The sequence below is a fragment of the Neopelma chrysocephalum genome, unplaced genomic scaffold (genome assembly GCF_003984885.1).
Source record: "Neopelma chrysocephalum unplaced genomic scaffold, ASM398488v2 Primary Assembly neopelma1_23, whole genome shotgun sequence".
NCBI lineage: Eukaryota > Metazoa > Chordata > Aves > Passeriformes > Pipridae > Neopelma > Neopelma chrysocephalum.
Genome location: NW_020897691.1, coordinates 9,871,995 through 9,892,489, shown reverse-complemented (window position 1 = coordinate 9,892,489; position 20,495 = coordinate 9,871,995). Strand labels below are relative to the sequence as shown.

The 20,495-nt window shown below is 38.3% G+C and overlaps 1 long non-coding RNA gene across 1 annotated transcript in view; it reads right to left on the bottom strand.

Moving 5' to 3' along the window:
- Positions 1-6,905: 6,905 nt before the first annotated feature.
- LOC113969263 overlaps positions 6,906-20,495 on the bottom strand; it is a 56,044-nt gene continuing 42,454 nt past the window's right edge. Inside the window, exons 3-4 of the long non-coding RNA XR_003534797.1 lie at positions 7,835-7,934; positions 6,906-7,331 (exon numbers count right to left, since the gene is read on the bottom strand). This is a non-coding gene — a long non-coding RNA (uncharacterized LOC113969263). The remainder of the gene's footprint in view (positions 7,332-7,834; positions 7,935-20,495) is intronic.

Genomic DNA, 20,495 nt, shown 5'->3' with positions numbered 1-20,495 from the left:
AGGTAGGACGGTGTGTTTTCAGTGGATATATCTGAGATGTCCCAGTTAAGAAAGTTTGACACTCAATCCCAAATACTTCTAATTATTTTTACTTCAGTGTTTTGGTACTAGGCTTCCAAGTAGAAATCCTGAAGTGGCTACAAAAGCACTATCTTCCCTTCCATATGTAGCTGAAGAGCTTCGTGCATAGCACTAGCAAAACTCCTGTTGTTGCAAGTTCTGGTGAGAAAATCCTTCAAGAGAACAAACCCATGGAAACCTCAGGATGGGAAAGGCAATTGTTTATTTCATATCTGTTTTGAAATTGCTTTCTTAATTTTACATAAATTAATAGCTCTGGAAGACCTTCTCTTCACAGCTTGCTAAAAGCTGAACTTTTCATGTAGAACTGGCTGAAGATCTTGTGTAAAAAGGCTGTCAGTAGAAATATGGTTTTCTGGAAAGTGATGCTGACTTTGCAATATGCTTTAAAATAAACTAATTACACTTAACATTTCTTCTGCCTTTTCCCATCAACTGGTCATAAAGAGAGAGGAAAAATAAATAGATAATCCTATTTGAGAATGCCTTCACCCTAAAGGAATATCAGAATAGATGGCTTAAGAGTCTTGTCTTAACAGCTACTGTCATTTAAAAAACATTTATCTGGCTGAAAGATTAAAGACTAAAAACCAAATATTTTTAGCAGTTTCCAGCTATTTAAGCATCTCTTAGAAAGGACACTGAGATTCAAATATTCAAGGTTTGAAAACAGCAGTGGTAATAGCTAAGTAGGTATTGATTTGAGAGAGAGTAAATACAACCTGTTCTTATGACTGTGGGAGTCATAAGAATTACAATAATTCAAAAATCATCCACAAGTATGTGAGGTTTGTTTTCTTTATGGCGTTTAACAGAGATTGGCATTTCTGTGGTTTTTGGTTTGGAACACTGATTTGGGTTTGGGATTTACTGATAAACCAGCAATTAACAAGTTGTTAGAAACTTCACAATCTTTTGAAGACCAGATTGGTCCTTGGGGTATTTTCTTGGCCTTTACACTAGCTGTTTACACCCTACATGTTAAATTACCTTCATTTATATGCAGATAATAAAAATACACCTTTATTTGACTCTATTTAACCTACCACTGACAGTCCAACAAAATCTTTTTATATTTGAGCAATTGTTTAGCAGGAAATCAGCCCAGCAATGACATAAAAGAAAAAAATCTAACCCTTTCTTTAGGTCTTCTTTCTTTGGAAAGTTCTCTTTAAAGTCCCTCAGCTCTTTCCCAAGTTCCTAATTATGTATTCCTTTTCTTATACACTAAAACCACTGCTAGACTTGGGGCAGCCTCGGGTTCCGGGGCCTTGCAGGGAAAACCTGCCCAACAATTTAACTTCTGTCTTACACGCAGGAAGGAAGTCCCTTTTGCGAAGCAGCCCAAACTACAGTTCAGCCAGAGTGATTTTAGGTTGCCTCCATAGTAAAAAGTCTTAAGTTGCTATTGCAGCCTAATGGGGCTACTGGTGTGCATTCACACAGTCCTACTGAAATGCCCTCCTCATTACATGGGTTATTCAGAAGCCAACATCTGCGCTGACTTCAGTTTCTAAAAAACTTTAGATTCAATGTCAGGGTCGAAATGTAGCTCCTGAGTGGCTTCAGGATGGCAGAGCAACTGGTGATCACTAGGATTTGTGTAACAGTGCAGTGACAGGGGAAACAGAAGATGAAGACCTAGTTATCTAGTCAGGTTTCTTTGCAATGCAAGGTCTTCTCCATTTACATTAGTGTACTGTAAATTGCTAGGGAATTGCCAGCAAGAACAACAGTATTTTGTTACTGTTGTGATTAGAGACTAAATCTTTAGGGCCCCTTTAAATTTCCTCTCCTGTTGCCCTAATTCAAGTAGAATTTCATTGTTTTCAATATGTGGGAGGAGGATTCAGGGGGAAATACTAGCAAATTTCACCTCTGTCCCAGAGAGGTATGCAAACGAACAGCAGAAGTGAACTTCTAGAGAAATTATTTTACTGCCTATTAGTGTCTGCCAGTTTTCATAGGTCCATCAAGAGGCATGAGAATTCCCTTATAAAGTAATATATGTGCTGTGCTACAGAGTAACACTTGACTCTTTTGATCTTTGATATTAGGGATAACAGATTTGTAGGCACTTTCATCTTCCTCAGCACTGCCATGTAATCCAAGCTGGACTGGTCTGACTGCTGCTTGTTCCACTAATTCAGTTTTAAGTAACACATTATGATTATCTCAAGCAGAGTCTAGAAACAGGCAGGACTTTAAAAACTATTTGAAGAACCTAATTAGAAAGGTTCTTCATTTCCAGTCTTTCCTTTCTTTATGTCCTGGATTCAGCTGGGATAGTGTTAATTTTTAAATAGGTAAGAGAGACACACCACTTTGTAAACATTTTTTCTTGATTGCTAAACTTGTTTGGGCAGTTATTTTCCCAATCACAATACGGTGGTGGTGAAAATTGTTTTTTGTGGTTTTAATGGAAAATTCATCATATGCCTTTCCAAAGCTGGGGAAATGATAGCTATGCTTTCTCTTCCTCTTTAAAGAGACTGTAACTCTGTTGCCTGGACCATCATCACAGTAGCAGGTTAGTACTATGCACCTGAGGCCTTTCAGCACTCTACTGCAGAAAGCTAGTTCCTTGCTAAACATCCTTATATGGATTTGAAAATATACTCATTATTTCTATGTGTAAAAGCTCTCTGAAAACCTCATGAGGCAACTTCACCCCAACTGGACTATTTAGTTTAATTTCTCTTCACTTTCCTTCACAGGTTCCTTCTTTTCTCTATCTTCTTGTCTGCTGTCAACGGGACTTCAAATGTTCCATGTTTTCTCTCTGAGAAAAAGCGGAAAAAAATTAAAAAGAGAGAGCTGAACTCCTGCTGCACATTTGCAGAGCCCTGTGGGAACAAAGAGCCAGGACTGACGGGAGGGAGAATGGAAAACCAGTGGGAACAGGCAGGAGACAGGCAAGGCAGTGGGGGAAGGGGCCACGGGGCAGTGGGGGGAATGGGAGCAGAAAGGAGCCAGATCTGGTAAGCTGAGGAGAAGCCCAGTAGGAGAAACTTCTTTGTTTGGAGGAGAGAACAAAAGGGAAGGGGAGATAGTAGAAGAAGCATAGCTGTTGGGTTAGTTGTTCGTTGTTCCTATCCACTTTGAGTCTGCACCCACGAAGGGGAAAACTAAAACACACAGAGGAAACCCATTAGCATATGCAAACAAACATACCTCTTTTGCTCTGATTGTGACTATCTTTTTTCCCAATTTCTCTCTTCATTTGGCACTTTGTTTAAAAAGTATTAGTTATGAAAGTATAAAGCAGAAAATCTAAGGCTATAGAAGATGCTGACTTCATTGATCTTGACACATTGATCTAAATGTATTTTTTAACAGCTCGGAAGTACTGCCTTCTCTTAGACAGGGCTGACTGCTGCAAAGAAAGCTAATCTGACCTACAGTGACTTGATTTTTCTCAAAATCTAAAACTTAAATTTGTTACATATCCTGAAAGACTTAGCAGGAAGAAGTTGGCATTAATGTCACAGCTTTTGTATTGTTTGTATACGTAACTGCTTTGTTTTAGGTTAACAACTCCTAGTGTAAACCATTTATTTATGGAAAGAAGAATGCCAAATTGTCATGGGAAATTAATATACATCTTCAGTTATCAAGTAGACCATCTAAAATATCAGAAACACAGCAATACTTACCTTTTCTAAGTTAACTAATATCAGTCAGGACTGAATGTTTTCCTCCTAGCAATATTACAGCAGAGTAGTCAGCATTTCAATGTAATCTGCACTACAATGCCCTATGTTAATGCAGACAGATACTTCAAAAACAGAACAACATGTTAATGGTCCTTCTCATATAATTCTTGGGCCTAACAATTAGTAGCCACTTTTATTAGCAGTTAAGTGCAGAAATATACCATTTAAAAATCTTACAACCTTTGTTCTGGATTTTAGGTGCCTTCAACAAAATGTGTCTTTACTAATTTCTTTTGTAAGTTTGCATGTCTGTTGTAAATAGCACTTTTATCCCCTGGCTTATTGCCTGGAGAATAAGGCAAAGAAACAGGACACCTTATTTTGCTAAAACTTTTGGTTTCTTTTTTTAGTTTATTTTAAGAGGTTAGTAAAACTTTCTTGGAAAACTTTCTTCACTGGTCATGGATGAATTTTTTTTCAGTTCTTTATCTGCTATACTTGGAACTCTGAAATTCGTAGCTGGAAATGAAGCTATCTTGGTGTGAATGGGGTTAAACTCTGAATTTTCAGCTATAAAAATGGATTAAACATCAATTTATTGATTGAGTCTGGAAAAAAAAAGAACAGTATCAAATTCAGGAAGATTCCTCTTGTGAACATGAATTGCTTATTGGAATAGCCATGTTCTTGCAAAGCAGGCTGACCAGTTCCCTTTTTTTCTTTTTGTGAAGTCTCATCGCTTGCTTTACTTTTCACACATTTACCATTTCAGTTGCTCTGTTTTAAGGCATGTTGTGTTCTGTGCAAGATATACAAAACCAGCAGCCAGTTCTGGAAGTAAGAAACAAATTTGTTCTCTAGATTCCTTTCTCCACAATGAAGTTACATATTCATCCCTGTCCCTGCTAGCAAATAGGGTGTTCAAGCCTTAAAACCAATCTCTTCTGCGTGGTGGCAGTGTGATAAATACCCTCCAAAGGCTTGCTTACTTAGCAGTGGACACTAATACACGGTCTTGGAATAACTTCTGTAGGGTATTTCTTCCACCAGTTGTGGGTAAGTTGGCACTTTGACTTCATCCATGTCTAAACAAACAGAGAGTTGGCCAGTCAGTTCTCACGGCTCAGGAAAGCAGTTTACATGTCTGGATAAATTTGTCTTGCAATTTTCAGTTGTGACAGGAAAAATATTTTGCCTGTCCCTTTCATGTTCTAGAGAGCGAGGGAACCAATATATAAACCAATATATAAAATTTGGGTGTTTTATCTTGCACAACTTTCTGATGTTTACATATTTCTTTCTCCACCGTGAATGATTAAGTTTCTCATTTTGTTGAAACTCCAAGCTTTCAGTGAATATTTCTAGTTTAAAATAGTCAGTGATCCATCTATGAGAGGTTTTTTCTTCTTCACTGACCATCTGTGATTCTTTAAAGTGTTTGCACCTCTTCCATTGCAAGAATTGTCTTCTCTCATACAGCTGAGGGTCTTGTCTCTGCTACATTAATCTGCGGTGTCTTTAGTTCTGTGAGCAATTACTGAGAGTGTAAGATAGCCGAGCCATATGTGAGATATGAAGACTTCCATAAAATGAAACTGAAAACCATTTTCTTCAAAAACCAAGAATACAAACAAACTTCTGAATACAATTATTATACTGTTTCCTGGGAAGCTCAATTTATTGATTCATATTCAGTTTTGTTACTTGTACATACTGGTACATGGAAGGTCTTACATTGGAAAACATTTCCATCCAACTTAATTGTAGTACAAAATAAAGCAAAAATTGCTGGTTGTGGTTTTCACTACTGTAAGTGTATTAGCGCAAATGGAGATATTCAAGTTTCATTATAGTATTTTCAAGCTTTGAGTTGCAGTAATACCAACCATTCTGAAAAATTACTTCACAGATTTGTTACAGAAGAGGAAGAAAAACAGTGGCAAAAATTCTTATCTTCATGCAGCACCAGAATGGTTGTTAATACCAAAACTTCCAAGTATTTATAGATAATCTGTACCTATGTAGCTTTTTGAGAAATTATACAAAGGTAATTTCTTGCTTCTACATTTTAGTAATTCCTTTTCAGTTTAAGAGACTTCTTCTTTATCTGCATTAGTCTAAGGAGTAAGTCTTTATTTAGCTACTTAGAGTTAAAAAAACCCAAACAAGTGTTCACCATTACATAGAAAAATGAAGCCATGTAAATTAATAGAATCAGTTCTTAACAATAGATATATCATCACTCGAGCTCTTTTGGCTGGAAGTCAGCTTAAAGAAGACAGAAGTTCTCTATCAACCGGCACCTCAGGAAGTCCTCCATCATCCCCACATCACCATTGGTGAAACAGAGCTCAAATCAGTCCAGCAGTTTAATTACCTAGGTAGCCTCATCTCCTTGGACAGTAAGATTGACAGAGAGATAGACAACGGGTTAGCAAAGGCATATAGTGCTTTTGGAAAGCTTCATAAAAGAGTTTGGCGAAATAAACACTTGAAGAAAAGTACAAAGATCAGTGTTTACAGAGCCATAGTGCTGTCTACTCTCTTATATGGATCTGAATCATGGGTCATCTACCGCCACCACCTGCGTCTCCTAGAACGCTTCCATCAACGCTGCCTCCGTACAATCCTAAACATCCACTGGTCAGATTATGTGACTAACACACCTGTTCTAGAACAAGCAGCAGTCACAAGTATTGAGGCCCTGTTGCTGAGAACACAGCTGCGTTGGGCAGGGCATGTCTCAAGGATGAAGGACCACCGCCTTCCTAAGATCTTGCTTTAAGGTGAACTTGCCACTGGCTGCCGCATGAGAGAAGCCCCGAAGAGAAGATACAAGGACTCTCTGAAACAACATCTCAGCCTCGGCCATATTGATCAACATCCGGCCTCCAATCGGGAGGTCTGGAGACACACCATCTATAACGCTGCTGATGCCTTTAAGAAAGCACACAGGATCACTCTTGAGGAGAAAAGACAACACAGAAAGAATCGTGCCCTGCAGAATATGCCACCTAAGGAGTCCTTCTGCTGTGCCTTTTGCAACCAGACGTGTCTATCTCGTATTGGCCTATTTAGCCATCAGTGCGCTTGTAATAAATTTGGGTAGAGCCCTTCCCAAATCTTCGTTCGCGAAGCCGAGCCATGATGATGATCATCACTGTAGTTATATCAGCTTCTTTAAAAATACTTTAGTATTTTGCTACTTAAGGCGGGAGAAAAATGCAGTGTTTACAGAAGCAAGTATTTTCATAGAACATGTATAATTTCAACTGGAAAAATCGATACAAAAAATTGTATGGTTTTAAGTCAAATCTGAGTCCAAATAGTACTGTTTGTTAAAAGAGTCTAAATATTTGGAGCCAAGTACAACACCTGGTCACCTTTGAGCCAGATTCCACAGAAGGATGGTGGCTTACTTCTAATGGGGCTCCCTTGGCTGGACCGCACATACTGTATTTACATATGATGCAAGGAGATCTCTCCTCTGGTAAGTGGAGAATTCATGAGTGAGTGTAGCTCAGGAGGCTGGGTTGATGTGGGAGCCTGACAGAGGTAGTCCATGCTTTTCTTTCCATGTGAGTTACAGCACCCCTGTGTCAGAAGAATACAGGTTAACACTAAGCTGACCCAGAACACTTGGTATCATTACAAGGAATGCAAATAATGACAGCTGAGCCAAGAACATTGGTGTTTTAGTCGAGGAACTTTTTTTAGTTTTCAAGTCAAAATGCAGCTTTTCTATTGCCAGAAATCTTGAGATTTCCTCTTTAGGTGTTACCAAATTTTACTTTTCTTTGTTCAGGAAGGAGAATGTGTTTTAAAATTCATGCATTCTCATTTTTCATTAGATCTACTCTTTCATATCCCTAAAAACTGTACTTTTAAAGTTCCTAACACTATATTTTAGGTGAAAAGTTTTAATAGCAACATATGCATGCCTATTAGAGCAGTAGAGTTGAAGTCTCTCTGTGTTGCTGCATTCAGAATTGAGTGCAAAATGAAACCCAGATCTGCCCTCAAATTAGACAAAGCCTCCCAAGTTGGTACAACAGGCTTATGGAACCAAACATGATGTAGAATAAGGAGCAACGTACCAGCACTAGATGCTTCAGAGTCATGTCTTGAAGAGTCAGAAGCACAGGATTTATTTCTTGTGGGGCTACTGCTCTGGCACTGAACTTCTGATGCCCTGGACTGCAAGATACGAGAAAAACTCCTCTGAAAAGGCTTACTATAAACAATTAATTTCATAGACCTAATTTAAATGTTTATGGCATAGTGCTATATTTGCAAAATAATTAGGTTAGATATATATCTTCTATAGTAATAAATTAATTTCTGTCTCTTCATTTATTTGGAACATCTCTTCTCTGTTAGGACTATATCAAACCTTTCCTTCCTCAACTGAAAAGAAACTATTAGTAAAATGTTACTCAGAACACCTAAATTTATCTAAAAATGAGCTGTGAAAATTTTATTTGCATGTACTTTTGCATTCAAGGAAACTCAAAATCAGTTTCTTTTAAAGGTGCCAAAGCTGGCACAAATGGCACAAATCCCTGGAAGGTAAATATGTGCCTTGCTCTGTTTGAAGAAATCTGGCTTCAAAATAACACAGTTATAGACTTTTGAAAACATGCATCCTGGTTGGCACAGCAGGTTTTTAACATCAGAAGCAAACACCAGGATGTGATGTTCTGAATATTCACTTTCAGTATATTTGAAAGCTCACACCTACTTGTATTTGAATGTGTGATTACTTTCAGAACTGCATTGTTCTGAATCACAGTTACAAAAAGAAAAAGGCTTTGGAGACCTTACTGTTTATTATAAATCAGGTTTCTGCTTTCAGTCAGAGAATGAAAGAACATAGGCATTTTACTCACAGGAACTACTATTACTCTTGTAGAAATAAACTTAAATAGAGCTTCCTGCAAGAGTGACTGTGATCTAGAAAATATGCTGATTCCAACCATTATGCAGAGAAAATATACTCATATTTCTGTGACCCCATTGTCTTCATTTCTCAATTCATAGAAAACTTTGCATGTTTTGAAAGATCTCTTGCAGTGTTGTCCCTGCTGCTTCTTTCTGTCCAAAACTGGAATTGTGTATTCTCCATCACTTTCTCAGTGACACCTGGTGATTTATGATGTTCTCTTGGAAATAAATAATCCACCTTGGAACAAAAGAAACATAAAATTATTTTGAGTAACAAAAAACCATTCTGTACCCTCACAGCAGAATACTGAATACAGCTAAAAGCCATCAAATATGACAATGCTCAGAAACTAATGCATCTTTCAAGCTTTTGATAATTTCTGTTAGGAACTAGAACTATTTATCACCTTTGAGCCTTGACAACAGTTTTAGACTGAATTTTTGAAAGAATAAGAAAGTATATTTCTGCCAGTTAGCATGGAGAGTGAGGTTCATGGCTAACTCAAATTTGGTGAAACTCTGCTTCTTCACGAGTGACAGAGGATAGCTGAGATAGGGAGAGGGTTAGATGTTTAAAGTAGGTACTTAAAAACAGGTAAGAAAAATGCTGTCAAAATTAACTATTATTTTATGTGTTTCCTCTACCAGAGTAACAGTTACACTGCTTGTTAAATATGCTGTACAAGGAAGTAATTAGAGGGATCATGCAAAAGAAGCCTGTGAAAGAACAGTATTAAAAAGTTTTGTTTCTTAAGAAGAACTGTACATCCCTTAATTCAGAGAGAATGTCCCACAGTCCGAGACTATTATAATCCATTCATGGGTTTTGCTGGTTTTGAGACTTTTCAGTAAAATATTAGCTAAATGAGGGAAATATTTCTTTCTTACTTAATTTTATTCTATTTCTTGCAATAATGGCTCTTATTTTAGCCAAATGTCTGTCATTCATATATCAAAGGAATCAGAAATTAATTTCAAACAAAACGGGTCTTTACTCTCAGATTTTCACTTTGGCTTTCATATATCTTATTAATAGTAAATATTCAGAATTCCCTTTTATGATGTACTATAAACTAAAAGCTTACTCCTGGTCTTACTATACTTCTGGAGTTATACCTGCAAACTGGTGTTCTATAAAGATCCTGATGTCATTTGCTTGAAAGGCTTATTTGTAGATATTAGATATACGTAGATATTAAACTCCATTTTTAAAGCCCAGAAGATCTAGGAAAAAAAGTCAGTCTTTCCTTTTTATGGTTAATAAACACTTATAAGCTGTAGGGTTACAAAAACATGAAATGTACATCCAAGAACTATTGCAGCTAATTTCTTTGAATTCATTTTATTTAAATAAAACCTCCCTGCAGAACACGGAGACGTTGAAAATAGAAGACGTGAACTCCTGCTCCTCCAGTCTTCTGGGTAGACTTACTATTTATCTACCAGAGGCACAATTTTTCAAAAAAACTTTAAAATAAAAATTTTGGTTAGTTTTAGCTCTCATGAGAACAAGAAGTTACAAGTGCTAGATGACATTCAGCCTACAGTCCATGTCTGCCCACAAACTAGCACTTGAGATTACCAGATTTCTGCTACCTCAATCCCGAACTCGACTTTATGCCAGTTATACCAAACTGCAGAGTGGTTTCAAAGGTTTCCATGTGTAAGATCCCTGCCTCTGGTACACACCACTCATTTGCCTGCTACAAGCTTTCACTGCACAGTTAATTTTACTTTAGACACCCATCCTCCTACTCCATACCAATATTCAAGATCATACATATGGTGCAAAATATACCACCTAAGGAGTCTTTCTGCTGTGCCTTTTGCAATTGTACGTCTATCTCATATTGGCCTCATTAGCCACCAGTGTGCTTGTAACAAATGTGGATAGAGCCTTTCCCAAATCTTCGTTCGCAAAGCCTAGCCATGATGATGATGACATATGGTGCAAATAAAAAAAGTGCCTGTCATGTTGGGAATATTTCTTACTCTTTTTAGAGGTTCTGTACTGTAGGTTAAAAAAAAAATTAGTGTAATTATTATAAACTATGATTATTATAAACTGAGCTTACTTAAAGAAATTTTCATATTTGAATCAACGAGGAGGTAAACATTGTCTGCATAATATTGTATAACACTTGACATCTAATGACATCCTGAAATTCCTTTTCCCTTAACTCATTTGATGAAGCCTTGCATTAAACTCAGAAATGTGATAACAAAAAAAAAACCAAAAAATGCACCAAACCAAACAAAAATAAATCCAAAACCCAAACCAACCAAACAAAACAACAAACAAACAAAAAAGCTCAAAGTATTAAACTTTTAGTTTATTCATAGTTTTCTACCATACTGGAATAGCTGTAGAGAGATGTAATATTCTTTATAAAATACAATTTTTGTATTTTATATGACTTGTCACTAACACTCTCTGCTTTTCATTATTTTATTGTGTGACCATATCCCTCATCTATGGAATGCATATTTACATGTAATTGACAATGAATAGACAAATTGACACTAACGAATTTGAGTACCAAATTTTAATCTCAGCAATCTTTAATTTTTATACGCGTATGATGGTAAATTCATTGAGTTCCTTATTTTGTTTTTCTGTAAATTCAGTGGCTTTCTTACCTCACGCAGGAAGCTAATCTAGCAAAAAAAAAAACCAACAAAGTTATTCTATTTCTATAAGAGTTATCTGATCTCTAAAATTTTTGAGTGACTTGAGGACCAACTGTAAGCTAAGGCTATGAAGCTGGCTTCAGAAGATTTCAGGAATCATTCTTATTGCAGGGTCCACTTTCAATTTATAAAATACAGGCAAGAAGTAGTAGTGAAAAAACTCCCGAAGCAGCAAATGAAGTCAGACAGAACAGCGTATCCTGGCAACATCTTTGGAAACGATTTGTGAAACCAATAGTCTGGTATATGTAAAATAATATTTAAGGAAAACAGATGTAATATCATGCAGCCCTCATCTCCAATATGCCTGCACCTACGTGTAGTCTTTGGGACTTCAGTGACATGTTTATGCAGAGCTCCTTACAGAGCCTGGTAAAAATAAATCCCTGCTATGAAGAACAACAGAGAGGGAAAGTGCAGCTTAACTTTCATCTGGAACTTCTGTCCTCAGGACTTTTGAAGTTGTATTTGTCAAGTGGCATGTCATATCCGCTTGTAGCACCTACAAATTTAAATACATACAGCATGAGTATCAGTGTGAGTAATTGTGAGTCTGCTCATGGGCACTCTGTCTTTGGTTGACTGGGATTTAAAGAGCAAGTGCTCCCATGTCTGCTTAACTGGAATATTTGTCCCTTTGAATCCAAATTATTACACTTTTTTAAAGGGTCACCAAAATCCTTCCACATTTAGCTAAATTATTTTGTTTTCTGCAGTAACAGAGCATGTCCACATTTACTCTGCTTTTTCATAATTTAATCCTTCAAGCCTCTGAAAGAAACACTAAGGTGGGGAGGACCAGAGCTCCTGGGAAATATGGAGTTAACCCAGTTTTGTTACCAGGAGTAGGAAATAGCTCACCCCTGCACTCAATTTGCCTAATTGATTAGAAGCTTGATTGCACCCGTGAAGGACTGAATGCCCCAGGGGGGATATGCATGCACAGAGGCAGGGAAATTGCACGGCAGCTTCACAGGAAGGGGGTCTCCTGTGCTGCTAGGGTCCGGGCTAAGAAATCATTTTCCACAGACTGCTTCTGGATCGGCACTCACGCTCGTCTCCAGCCTGCTCCCAAGCACAAAGTTGGATCGTAGACTTGGAGAAAGAGGGCCAGAAAGGGAAACCTGAGTGCTACCTCCTACAGGCTGCTGAGCGCCCAGCTGGCACAGAAGCCATCAGGCTGTGAGGGTACTCAGCCCCCTGTGGTGAGGCTCTCCAGCAAGAGAAATGTTGTTTTCCCCACCCAAACGCTCCCCACCTGCAAGCAGTAAGCGGTTTACTTCTTTAGTCTTTCCTGCTTCATCAGTACTCAGAGTGAGAACCAGCAATGCCCCAGTGACAGAAGCCCCAAGGCTTGGTAACCAGAGAGGCTCCGTGGTTCCCTAATCCTTTCGGGGATGCTGCCGAGTGAAGCCCAGCGGCGGGAAGCAGTTTACAGTACAGTAACTCAGCCCCGTCTGGGCTTTTTCAGCTTGGCTTCATTACTATTACCATGATAAAGACCAGCTTTTCTTTTTTCCGACTTCCCTTTTGCCCCTTTAAGTCTCTACTTGCTCTTGACTTTTATGAATTTCCCTTTGAAACCTTGACACTGGCTGTTGTCCGAGACAGATCTGATTACAAGAGTTCAAATAAACTTGTTTTTTGGGTTTTTTTTGTTGGGCTGGGAGGTGAGAGAAGAGAAAGCATGGATAACAGAGAGATGTTGTGAAGATTTTCTGGCAGAACTCATCTCCTTCCAAGGCTCTTCAGGTCTTCTCTGCAATTCAGAGGGCCCAGAAAGCTTCAGCTGTGGGACATAATCCAGTTTTAGCATGAAACAGAAATAGCAAAATGTGAGCCTAATAGGACAAACAAGAATTGCAGGCTGTCAACTGTTTCAATGTGAAATACTCCACCTTCTTCCAATGAAGCCTCACCATTCTTACCTTGAGAAAAAAATTGGTAACAGTTCAAGTTTTAAAAAGAAGAACCCATGTTAAGGCTCATTCAAAAGCATCACACTGTGAAACAGCATGGTGGCTTACAGTCCGCTACAGCACTCATTCAGTGCTGATGTGAAGTTTTACCTTTCCCTCTCCTACATCTCCATGACTCACTGGAATTCCTGGGCAGTCCCCAAATCCAAACCAACATGCTCTCTCCTTAACTTGTAGGACTTAGTGACCCCCGTGTTGCTTGGGCTGCAAGGTACCAAAAAAATAATAAATGTATTTCTAGAGCCCTTTATGAAAAGTAATCTCTCTGATCCAGACATCACAGAACTCAGGTCTACTTTCCTGAGAGCAGAAAATGACTCACAATTTCAGTCATGGTTCACCTGGTGGTGGTTTACAGAGATTCTCTTTTATGTCAGCACAGAAAAAGGCTAGTAAGGACAACACAGCCATCATCCAATCTCTGATGCCGTGTAAAGAGGAGAACTGTGGCAAGGGTTAGACTACTCTGGTGACATTCATAAATCACCTGAAACAAAGACACATGGGAAAACTTAGCCTAGCCTCATCAGAAGAATTATTTCTGTGATCTCCAATTCAATGTTTAGTTCTGTCACTAGACATGCTACTACATTATTGGGAAGTGGAGGTATGTTTCTATCAGGAAGACAGATCTTGTTGCTTTCTATCCTATTACTTCACAACTCCTTTTCTTTTCCAGACCATAAGTCCTGGTACATCCATTCACTTCATCATCCAGGCTTCTGATTAAGTATTCCAAGGGCCACTATTAGAACCACTGGACACAGCTTTAATCCTTTCGAAAACCTCTATTTATACTCCTCCCGTATTATCTTAAGAGTCCATAATACATCATGCAGTGACAGAGTAGTGAATGATTTTATTAAACCTGTGGATGACACCAAGTGGGAATAGACTACCAGGAAGCTGGGTTTAGAATACAAAGTGATTTGCACAAATTGAAAGTGTGGTCTGAAGCAGTGGCAGGCTATCCAGCACAGACAAATGCAAGACGGGGCACACAGGCAGGAATAATGCACCACACGAAGAAAGGATACAAAGCAGCTGGTTAGAGACTGAGGTGAAAGCTGGAGGATTGCAAGCTTAGCAAATCCAAAACACTGCAAGAGGAACTAGAAGCCTAAGTCCAGGCTGGAAATCACAACACATAATAATTCAATTATATGCTGTTTTACATCTTCAAGGGAGTACTGCATTCAGCTGTGTGTGAGATGCTTCAAGAGGGACACAGAACTGCTGAAGAGAATGATGAAGGTGAACAGAGCTTTAGAAAATGCAGTTCATTAAAATGGTGTTTGTTAGCTTAAAAAGAAAAGACTGAACACACTATGATCTTCAAACCTGTGGAAAGGAATTGATAGGGTTTTTTCTATTCATTTAGTTATTGGGGGAAAATGGGGGGGGGGAAGAAGGAATGGGATTTAGTTGCAGGAAGAAGGTTAAGGTTCCAGGTTGAGAAATAAATTTTTATGGTAAGGAAAGGGGAGGCTCTGGACCAAGTTTGATAGGGAGAGTGGGTCCCTGAGAAAAAGTTAGAATAAAATATCTATCAAAGATAGAGTGTATATTATCTGAGGCTGGACTGGGCAGGGAAGTGGATTAGATTGTCTTTTCTTTAGAAGACAAGAACTTTCCAGTTCTTTAGTTCCAATAACCAAGTAAGTCTACAATTTTGCAGTTAATAGTATTTCCCAAGATCTAGTCCCTTCAAAAAATGTGCAAGTTTTGATGAAGTTTTCATAAAAATAAAACAAAATATCCTGTGCTTTCAATTTACCTGTATTCTACCATCCTCTACAAATGTGTTCATAATGTGTTATATGTTCATAATATCTTATTGTCATATGATATTGGGAAACAATTTTTGTCTTATGCTTAACTAAGCAAAGAATGCAACAAGCCATAAATACTAGACAGACTTTTTTAAGGCCATCAGTCTATAGAAATTACTTCCGAAAACACCATGAAGTCTATCTACAGTACTTAATCTTAAAAAATGAAATCAACACTCCTATAGTGGGAGGTGTTTCAGCTATAGGGAACCACCTGTTTGCATGCTCTCTAGTATGCTTTTCTGTTAAATCTTATGTCCAGAGACAGAAAAAACACCAAGGAATGACAGACAAATTTACTAGAATACTAAAAATAGACTGTAAAAATAAATGAAATAATAGCTTAGACCAGGTTAAATAAATGTTATTATATATAAAATTATATATTTCAATTACAGCTTATCAATCAGAGTCTAAACATTCTTTTTATTTTTCTGCTTAAAATCATTGTATGACAAACATCACAAGAGAATAATTACTCCAAGAATATTTTTTAATTTATTCAAATCACATGTGTAAAACATAATACACAGTTTGGTGCCCCATTTTGCCTCTTTTTTGGAGCTTTTAAAACACACTGGCACACTAGACCAGATTCAACTCCTGTATAAAGCTGAATTCCCACCTGAATTTGGTGGATTTATAGTAATATCCAATGTTACTTTTTCTTTTTTTTTTTTTTCTTTCAAGCAGAGAACAGACTCAGGCCTGTTGCAGTTACAAATCACAATGAAATCTCACATCATTGATACTGCACCCTGGGACTTTACTGTGAGATCACTCTGCACTTTACAGTAGGACAGCAGAAAATTATGTTGATTTTTTTTCCCATTCAGTCTGAAGGATTTTTGTATCTCCCAAGCTAATTTTTTTGTAAATTCCCAAGCTAATTTTCTGAGGCAGACTTCCGTTTGGAGAATGCCTTTGCCAAATTTGCAGCAGGAGAAATGGAAAATGTTTTGAGTATTTAAGTCTTGTAATACCTACTGTGCAATATCAATGCATTGCAAGAACATGCAAATAATTTTAATCCTCCTTACAAGAAACACTTTTTTTAATATCAATAATTATATATCGCTCTGCAGGTACAAATAGATTTCCTTATCCTTAAAGGACTTTTAAAGGTAAGCCTTTTCAGTCACAAAACTATGTCTTAGGAAAAACACTTCCATCTATAAGGATCTGACCCTAACAAAGATTATTAACATCAAAATACTCTTAATTTACAGTCTTGTAAATTAAATGTGTATAGTTCCTACATGGATGACAACAGTTTGCATTTTCTCCCTGAATATGCTTTAACATGCATAGACAGGAGTAGGGACTTAATGGTTCAAAGTGAACTTTTGGCCTATTGAGGGCACAAGAAAGTTTGGTTTCTACAGCAACTGCAATGTCTCTACAGGATCCCTCCAATTCGGCTTTCAGCTACAGTAAAACAAATCAAAAGCAACCTCCTGGTGCTAGCAGGGATATTGACCAAAAGTTAACACTATAGACATATATAAAGAAAATTCTACCTGTATGTCCCAGAGGTGTGTCCTGGTTGCTATTCGAGTGGTAATCATCAATTTCCTGGCTAGAACCGAATCAAAATTCTACCTTTCAACATAGCTTTAATGTGGCTTTTCACACTTGCAAGATACAGATTTTAGCTGTAGTTCAGGCCAAACAGAATAAGCTCTTTTCCCTGACATTGTGCTAGGATGTTAAAGTTAACAAAAAAACCCCAAAACAACAAACAAACAAACAAAAACCAAACCAAAAAAACACTCCAAAAAAACCAACAAAAAAGGTTAAAAACATAAATCACATTGAGATTAAACCCTTATAGTATTACCTTCAGCATTTTCAACAAACCCCCACCAGTTTCCACTCAAACTGGTAGCTCAGTGTACCTTAGACAGCTAATTAAAAAAGGAAGTGGTCAAAGTCATGCTTTTTTTTTGTAAACTTCAAAGGTGATCCCTCTCCTTCCTCCTCTTTACATTTTACTGTCTGGCTTTCTGCCCATCCTGCAGCTGTTAGCTGAGCCTGTCTTTCATGGCGTCAAACCTGCCTCCTCACGGTCCATAAAGTTACAGCAGAGATCGTGATACGCAGGTGTAGAAAAGCCAGAAGTGCAAGATGGGCCCATTAATGATTTTTCTGGCACCCCATGCTGAGCTGCTGAAAAAAGAGAGCAGCTCGCAGAAGGAAAGGGACTCTTTGTTTGCAGAGGTATTCATGATCATATTACTTCTCCCACAGCAAAGGTGTTGGTGTTTCACTTTAAGGGCTGTTTACAGAAATGATTCACCTTTTATACAGCTTTTAAAAAATGCTTTGAGGCTTTAATTGGATGCAGGATTTACATCACACCAGTATGAAAACTCTTACTTTTCATTTAACCCTCCATTAAATCATTCAATGATCTTAATGATAAGAAACCACCTCCCATTATGTAGACTTCACAGAGGAAAACAAAAATCAATCACTGGGATTCATTTGTGTCATAAACTTTCATCTGAAAATTTCTGCATCCATTTACATTTGGACAATGGAGGCAACGGGGACCAACTGCTGGGGAGAAAAAAAAAACAACCCAAAAACTAATGTGCTGTTGTTCTTGAAATAACTGAACAATGTAATACATAGTATCTAAAACTCTTAGCTTTTAAAAATCACTTAAAAATCTGCTTTATTTTAATCATTGCTCAAACTGTGATCTGAATAGTGCCTAAAGAACAACCTTAAAAAACTCCAGCTTGAGATTTTAGAAATGGGTGTCTGAAAATAATAGCCTACAGGAACAATTTTCCAGAACACACAAGTGACACATGATGTTCACCACCACTCAGAATCAATGGGACTTAAATTTTCAGATCATCCAAACACCAAGGCATGACCCAGATTTCACAAAATATTTAGTGCCCAACTTAACTAGCATCCTTATCTCCTTTTACGTGAGCATGAACAGTTGCATGTGGGCTTTAAATCTGTCCCAGAGCCCCTAATTAGGTGTGGGACTCTAGCATTTCTGCAACCTCCAGGTCTTAGATCCCCTAGCACTCCAATCTTCAGGCATCTATATTTTAACCTTGGCCCTTCAGTGTTTTAAAGCTGGGCAGTATTTTGGTGCTAACAAAGAGTGAGCAAATAAGGACTGAGAGAAGCAGCTAGTGAGGAACATATTGTGAGGGGATGGGAAGTCTAAGAGGAGTTAGTGAGTCAAAAAAGTATCAGCTGCACTGTCATCTCTACTGTTTGCTGCTACATCAAAATTTTAGCAGAATAGGGATTTGTCTACATACAGTTCTGTAAGAGAATTACATTTTTTTATTGCTACAACTCCTACAGATAGAGAACTGCTGGGCACTGCCCAAATCTCAAAGGTGCAAGTTCAGCTCTGGACTTACATGATGTCTATGCCCCCTCTGGCAAGCAGTGATAGAAGAATTTCAAGTTCCTGGCCTGCTCACACATTTTTTTCCTTTTATTTCCCTCAACAACCATTTCTGACGCAGCAATTCCTAGAAGCTCAAACCAGGACTGGGAGCAATCACAAACTTGAAGACAAGCAGTGCCAACTGTAAATGAGCTGGATCCAGGTGCATCATGCATCTGCTACTGCTTCAGCATTTAGTTGTGCTGCTGAGTGGCTTATGAAGCAGTGAGATAGCTAAACATCTCTTTAAGAAAGACCAGTGGGAACCAGAATGGACCTTATTGTCTGCAACAGTGAAAAATACACTGTTTTCTCCATGCCTTCATTTACAATTTGCTCAGAGCTGGCATTGCATGTCTTTGCTGACAAGTCCATGAGGTGCCCTTTCTAAAGACATTAGGGAATGATATGCATGTATTCCTTGCTGTTCCTAGATCCAGTTCTGATAACAGAATTCCAAGGGAACTCGGACATAAGACGCTGTCTCTCCTATTTTCCATTAACTGCTGTGGAAAACTGTGCCAGTACCTTCAGCATGGAAATATAACACAAACTGCTCATCCCAGGTCTCTAACTTAAAAAAGTTAGATGGTCTCTAACTTAAAAAAGCAACCAAAGCTCAAAAACTTAACTCAGGGACAGAACTGTCAGTGTGTCCACACACAGCAAGGAAATAGGGAAAGAGATATAGAGAAGGTAACAGCTCTCTATATTTTTACTAGACACTTAGTTCCCAGCTGTCAGAAGGACCAGTAAGGTGAGCTCATGAATAATTGCTTTTGCTCATTCCCTTGACCACCAGACTAATCCTTAGCTATCTATTCTGCAGCAGTTGTAATAACCTCCCCATTGTGTCAGCAGATAGCAAAGCACAAGAAAGAAAATCTTCTTTAAACTCAACAAATCTCAATAGCTTTTGTGCTGCCCCCACAAGTCACCTCATCACATGAACTGGCTTTTCTCATTATGTTTGAGATGCCCCAAAATGTCTTCCCAACCGTATGTTACATAGTTCATGAAAACTATGCTGCCATCAGCTTTTGAAGAAAGAAGCTCTGACCTTGCAGCTCTGGAGGGTAATGAGCCCATCCTCTGTGCTCCCACAAAAAAATAAATGTTTTTTAAAAGCATGTAAAAAACTGAAAAGCCAAGGGAGACTGGCCATGGTGGGGGCTGTTGTAGAACACTGTAGTAAGTTACCTGCTCTGCCATGGGACTCTTCAATAGCCATGTGCATGCTATACAGTCTTTTTGCGCCACAACTCCCTTCTCTGGTGATGATGGCAGCACAACCCTCATCCCACAATGACAGGTTGTAATGACCTGTGTAAACAACCAACCTTAAGGGTTGTGAGGTGCTAAACCACAAAAATAATTGAGACAACAGATTTATCTCCCACCAGTTTTTAGGTTCTGCCTTTCTCTAGACTTCTGTAGGGTTCTTTATTCTGAGATTAGTTTTAATGGATACAGCAACACTGAGTGCCACATGCAGCATCCTGATTTTTACTGCTTTACAAGTCCCCTTTGAAATGCCTCAATCACATTCTGGTAAAGTCATCTATAAGGCTCAAGGAGTAAACATCTCAACTCCAGGCATGCTCACCTGTTCTTCATGGACAATTAAGGACTCCGTCTCTGTTCTGTTGCTGAGGATCCTACTGACTGTTCTGCAGGATTTCTTCTGCCCACCTGAGCTCTGCCCTTCCTAGCACAGCTGGGGTAGTGGCAACTGCAGCTCCGAGCCACACGCTACGCTGACATGACTTGTCTGTCACAAGTGATGTGTACCACAGCAGAGCATTCCCTTCTTTACTAAATCTTATAGGTTACTTAAAACACAAAATGGTTCTCAATGTTACACACTGGCAAAAGAGTTTTTGCA